At 38.0% G+C, this 6,363-nt stretch overlaps 1 long non-coding RNA gene across 1 annotated transcript; it reads right to left on the bottom strand.

Annotated features, from left to right (window-relative positions):
- Nucleotides 1–1,247: 1,247 nt before the first annotated feature.
- Nucleotides 1,248–2,311, bottom strand: LOC147475426 (uncharacterized). The gene is made up of 4 exons (XR_015207360.1): nt 2,282–2,311; nt 2,101–2,170; nt 1,867–1,935; nt 1,248–1,335 (listed from the first exon to the last, which is right to left on the bottom strand). It is a non-coding gene; the product is annotated as an uncharacterized LOC147475426 (long non-coding RNA).
- Nucleotides 2,312–6,363: the final 4,052 nt, after the last annotated feature.

The following is a 6,363-nucleotide window of genomic DNA, read 5'->3' on the forward strand; positions in this document are numbered from 1 at the left end:
ATATATGTGAGAGTAGAAAATAAATGATTGATAAACCGTAATAATGAAGTTAGAGTAATCTAGTTTAGTTTTTACGGGTTATCAGTCACCAGGATCATGCAGTACTGGGGGTTCGAAGCCACAGACGCCCTAGTGGAGGTGAAGGACACTATCGTAGGTCATATCTATGCCCACTGCGTCCAGAAGTTATGGCTTCCCACCTGCCGCCAGAGCTGCTGAGCAAGCATACCCGACCCAGAAAGTGGATTACTTCGCTGAAGAAGCCACTCGATAGTTCACTCAGCCGATGGACGGAATTCACTTCCTCCATAGAGGCCAGAGGATTCTGCATTAGTATCTCTACCAGCTCAGGGAAACTCAAGGGACACTACAAGAATACTGAGCATTTGCCACGGTCATTGGCCGTGGCTAAAGTCCTTTTGCCATGGTTATAAGTCGTTGCATGACCGTTGCCAATGCGCCTGTGGCTAATCTTTGGCCACAGCTAACGACCGTGGGTAAAACTTCATTTTATGCCACGGTTATAAACCGTTACATGGGCCGTGGTGAATTTTTCCGCTTGCCACAACACTAAACCGTGGCTAATGCTCACACGACCCCGTGCCCCTGCATTTTGTGGAATGGATCTATAATTTAGCCACAGGTCTAGGCCGTGGCAAATGTCTTTTATTGGACTATATCTAATGTTTAGCCACAGTTTATGGCCGTGGCAAATGTATTGAATTGGATAAAAAAAATTGATTCTGGCACCATACAATTCATACAATTTGCGTCACACCTGCAGGTCATACAAAATTCTATCATTTCAATCAAACCCACAAGAATCTTTGCAGGGGTTTCACCAAGGGTCGAGCCGGACTACTTTTAACAATTTTATTGACATCATACTTTATACAAATGAAAGCACATACTAGCACAATCAACATGCTTTTGCGGGGATCGTATTCATTGGGTTTCCAAGAAGCCCTTCCTTGACAAGGCCCCATATGACAAGAAGTGTCCCAAACACGCTCATCGCACCCAGGTTTGAAGAAACCCACAAGATCTCTGAAACAATGCATACTTACTTTAAGGCTTTCCCCTAAAAGCGAAAGCGGAAAATACGGTGAAGATTCCAGTTGCATATTGTGAAAAATCTAATTAGTACCATTGGAATAAATCACAAAGCATCAAGCATAGAAAATAGAAAGAAGGCAAAACTGAAACATGAAGGTTACGGAATATAGCGAGGATTGAGAAAACGCAGCGTAACAAGGCATAAGAAAGATACGCTTTTCTTGAGTCAATGAAATGAAAATTCTTCGTAAAAGAATGACTAACCCCTTCCAATAAACTCTGCAAAAAAAAAATTATTTTAATCATATACCAACCTTATCATGCATTCATAAAGAACCAAACACTTCCACAAGAAAGAGAACCAGTGTGGTAGCTAAATCCGTAAGACATATGCTTGAAGATCCTAGGCCTTGTGCAGATCCTAAAGCAAAATCTATAAAGCTTATATCCTTGGTCTTTGAAACTTTGCTGCTTTCAATGCATTCTTTTAATGATATATACCACAAAGAAGAAGCAACTTCACTCACGACATCAAACAACAGAAGACACTTGATTTTTTGTTCTTTGCAAAATGATCATGTGATAATTGTTTGGCCAACAAATGAGTGGTGTAAACAAACATATAGTATTTTTTTCACATCCTTTCTCCTGAATAAGGTCTAAAGCACAACGCAATGGTGAAAAAAATTCTTAAGAAAATTCACCCTCCTGTTAGAAGAGGAATCGAAGCTTCCCACATAAAAAATCAACCAAAGAGGCAATGATATGCACAGGATAATAGTGAAGGCCATAGAAGGCCATAGGACTAACCTGTAAAAGCTCAAGAGATAAAAGCCTAGTCTTGGTCGTAACTTCATCATTCTCTTCCTTCATGCCCATCTGTGAATTTTAGAGTACTTGTTATTCCACACTGAAGGCTTTGAATGCCATAGAAAAACCAAAATAATGAGCATAGAATAATGAAAATGATGAGTTGAAGTAGTAAGAAATTTTAAAAATACACCCCCCCGGGTAGTACAGAACAGGATGATGTGGAAAGCCAACCTTGCAAAGGGTGCGAAATAGTAGTAAAGCATCACGTTGCCCAATACTCATGCTATCCAGGTCAATTCCTCTGAAAAGTAAAAGGACTTGCTTTTTAGAAACACCTCAATAAGGAGAGCCCACCCATGAAAAATAAAGTAATAGACCAGAACAAACTTAGGCAATAGCACCTCTTGCATACCGTGGTATCTTTTTTCCATCCTCAAGATGCCGCGACTTTGTCAAGAACGACTTCTAATCCCCGAATGGTACACAGGTAATGTAACTTTTACCATCATCCAATAACCACAAAAACTGCATAAATAAGCTTGGAAAAAATAACCTAGACAATCTAAAACTAAAGAGAATATGGAAGCACCTTAATATCGGCACCACCGGCCCGGATTGAAGTTCTTCAACGAAGCAATAGTGGTATCTTTATCGGTTAATGGAAAGTGCATCCCCAAAATGATTCCTTTCCCATTATGGTCGTCCAACGAAATTTCATCGGCGTTTGAGTTTGAGCCACCACCTTCGGTGAAACTACGTATCGCATGTCTACCGGATGGTGGAGGGGAATCCGATTACTCTGAAGACAAGGAGATATTCCGGAAGTAAATGGATTGGATTTGATAAGTTATCTTGCCTACATTCTGATAACACTCATCCATACTTGTATCCAGCTCAGTCAAATTGCAATCAACCACATGAATTTGGCTGAATTCAACCCAACAGAGTAAGGCTCTATATGGGCACAGACTCAATATAACTTGATCACACTAGGACCCACAATTTCCGCCTTACTTACATAACACGGGAGACTCTATATACTGTCAGCTCCAAGTAGAGTGTATCTTCGTATTGTTATTGATTACATACTAACTGTTACCATGAGTTGAGGTAATTCCATAAATAGAATTACAAACTACCCCTGTTCATTATTTACTAGAAAAAAAGTTATCAAGTGATCTGAGACCACTTCTCTCAGAAAAGCGGGTGCTTTTTCCCACATGCAGAGACAGATCGGCTAATTGCAAACTTTTATGTGAACATATGATGGGGAGCTTCGGAATGACCAAATACACAGTCCACTATGAACATAACTAGACATGCGGTGTTCTCTTCACCGCAAATTACAAAGCACTCAATTGCAAGTTTGCAACTGAATATGTATTTGTTGTCTCAGTAAAACCAGAATTCACTTCTGAAATCAACTTCTTCATATGGACCCTGTTGTTGGGTAGAACTCTTACTATGGATACGAAACGGAAGAGGCAAAAATCTGGCCTAATATATGCATCATATGTGGAAAATGTGTGGGAAGTATACGACATATTTTTCGTGATTGTAATTTCACCAATGCTTAATGAAGTTTTTAAAATGAAACACACAATCACAATGACTATGTTAATAGTTAGAATGTACAAGACAAGAGTTTAATTTTCCAAAATTAACAAAAAATGAAAGCAACTTCTAGTTCAACCCCTCGAATATACCTATGAAATTGTGTGATGCTACAACAGTAAGAAGCACCTTCAGCACTTGTAAAATTATCTTCGCAAATACAAATTCAGTCGACAAAAGTAAGAAGCATGTACAAGCTAGAAATGTTGTGAAAATTCTTGGGAAATCTCCAACGTACCTATCGGCGAAGAATTATCAACACAACCACAAACCATGTTTGAATGTCCGTAAATAGTGAAGCATTTTTAGCACCATCCAGTCGGGATCACTTCTAAATGATCATAAGCAATGAGTTTCGTAGATCTGATGAATTCAAAGAACTGCATCGACTAAGGTAGCCAAAAGATTTCTTGAATGAAAGAATGACACAAAGTCCAAGTTCAGATTGAAAGAGATGAAAAGCGTACATGAAGACAATCAAGGGGCGGGCTCCGGGAGTTTTAAATTCTTGGTTTCAAATGCAAGTCTAAGTGGGTGTAAGACAAGCTCCACTGATCCCCCTTGTAATGTGTGTCCAACACTAGCTAAAGCAGTTGTTATAGCTCCAAAGACATTCCAATCGGGTTTAGCAAAGATCGATCCCTTGGGTAGTATCGGGATTGAGTGTGACCCATCTGTATTTGGGGACGGGGGTTCATCGGAAGAACTAAGTGAAGTAGAAATTGCGTAAGACAAATTACCGTTAATTTAAATATAAGCAGAGAAGGTTTAAAAAAATATATTGGTAAGAATGTATGTACCTCAAATTTCCAGGTGAAGATGCTGCTTGATTCGTGTCGATTGAAGTGGTTTCCTTGGTACTATCTGCAAGACATGCAAAAATATGATATGATATGATGTAATAAAGAAAGAGGGAATATTAAATAAGTTGACATAAATAATAAATGAATACCAACCTAAATAGGTGTGGATGGCCTTTTGAAGATCGACATACTTTTTAGGGGAGCACTCCTTCAACATGGATTCAAGGGAGCGGGTTGCGGAATTAAAAACATAAAGGAACTTCCATAAACGAAATTAGAAACATAAAGGAACTTCATAACCCAAATTTGTGCGAACTAGATACTTCATTAACTTTTCCGTATCTTTTTCGGTTTCCTCGGTTTTTTTTTCTCCCAATCCTCCTTGGCCTTCGATTCATGACTAAAATTTGACTTCTAACATCCGAGGTGATAATAGTTCGATGTCTTGACCTCTCAATTATCAACTCTCTACAAATTTAAAAAGTGAAGAAACAAGTAGTTTATTTTAATCGGTAAAAAAGATATATAAATTGTCTAAGACGGTGAAATCATAACATGTAAACCGACTGTTTTGATACTCTTACTAAATTATTGATCAATCCTAACCTCTCCTCCAAGCTTTGGAAACCCAATCACATCAAGATTACATAACCATGAGAAAATATGAAACCTAAATCTGTATGCTAATATCTTTTTTTTTTTTTTTCTTATTTTCCTTTAATAGTACTCAAAACAAACAAGCGATAAAACATAAAATTGATAGTTTACCTCTGAAATGAGCGATGAAACTCAAACGTAAGTAAACTAAACTATTTTATGTGCCTATATTTTATCAAAGATTCTACTCTCAATCCTATGAGATATAGTGGAGTAGATGATTTGTTCCACTCCTAGTCCTTCCCATCTTTGTGTGTTCTCTACGTATAAGTAATCTACTCTAAGTCTAATGAGAGATTTCTGAAATGGCAACTAGACTACGATGCAACTACCCACAAGATGCAACTAGTGGACTATTAGAACAACTATGGGAATGCTACGTTGATTCTATGATAAGGAGTTAGAGGGGGATTGATTCCACCTTAACTCGACTTAATCCTACTAATGACGAATCGTCGTAATCCAAATTGAACTGCTTCGCAGAACAATATGGTTACTCCTAATCCCTAATTACACATGGCATTTCTCCCAATTCATAACTAGCATGTGAACGATTACACCCATTCTCATGGTTAACTAATCATTTCTAGAGTGGAAAAGAAATTACGACGACTCTACGATAATCGGAATCAAGCTTTCATCAAGGCTTCTCAACCCCCCTCAAATGGAGGTTTAGCCGAGAATCATTACGCTATCATTCCCAATAGAATTCAAACAAGACATGATATCAAGATTTGAACTTTGCTTATTTAAACTCAATGGAAACTAATCATGCAATAATTTAATTAAACTAATAATGGCATCAATGAATTACAATAGATGTTTAATGGAAAATGAAGCTAGATTATCAAAAACAACTAACTTTATTAATCTAATGAAAAGTAATAATGATTCAATAATCTATATTAAAACAAGGTATGAAAACTAATTAATTAATGGGATAAAACTCAAAACTAGATCTAGATCTATCTTTTTCTAACCCTAAACTCCATTAACATTAGCTTCCTAACCTAACTTATTTTCTAACCTAACTATCTACCCTTAACAAAGAGTTAAGCTTTGGCTTTTATACTTTCAGATCCAAAAATCGTGCATGGGCTTGGAGCCATATTTTGGGCCAGAGAATCAGGCCCAAAACCTAATTCTTTCAGTCCAAAAAGGCCTCTTCAGCTGCAGTTGGCTTCAACAGACTTTTCATCCACTTTTGCTCCTTTGATTGGATCAAGGCTTAGACCATTGGAAATCTCTTTCCAAGACGGTCGTTTTGACATAAGGTAGGCCCCATTCCGAGGTCTGAGTCCAAAGATACGACCCCGGAAGTTCTTCTAATCGGCTTGTGTTTTGCCAGCGTCGTCGACTTTTCAGCTTTTGACCGGGCTTTAGAAAGGCTTTGTCTTCTTGAATCTTGGCCTTTAATCGC

The sequence above is a fragment of the Coptis chinensis genome, chromosome 9 (genome assembly GCF_015680905.1).
Source record: "Coptis chinensis isolate HL-2020 chromosome 9, ASM1568090v1, whole genome shotgun sequence".
NCBI classification, from domain to species: domain Eukaryota; kingdom Viridiplantae; phylum Streptophyta; class Magnoliopsida; order Ranunculales; family Ranunculaceae; genus Coptis; species Coptis chinensis.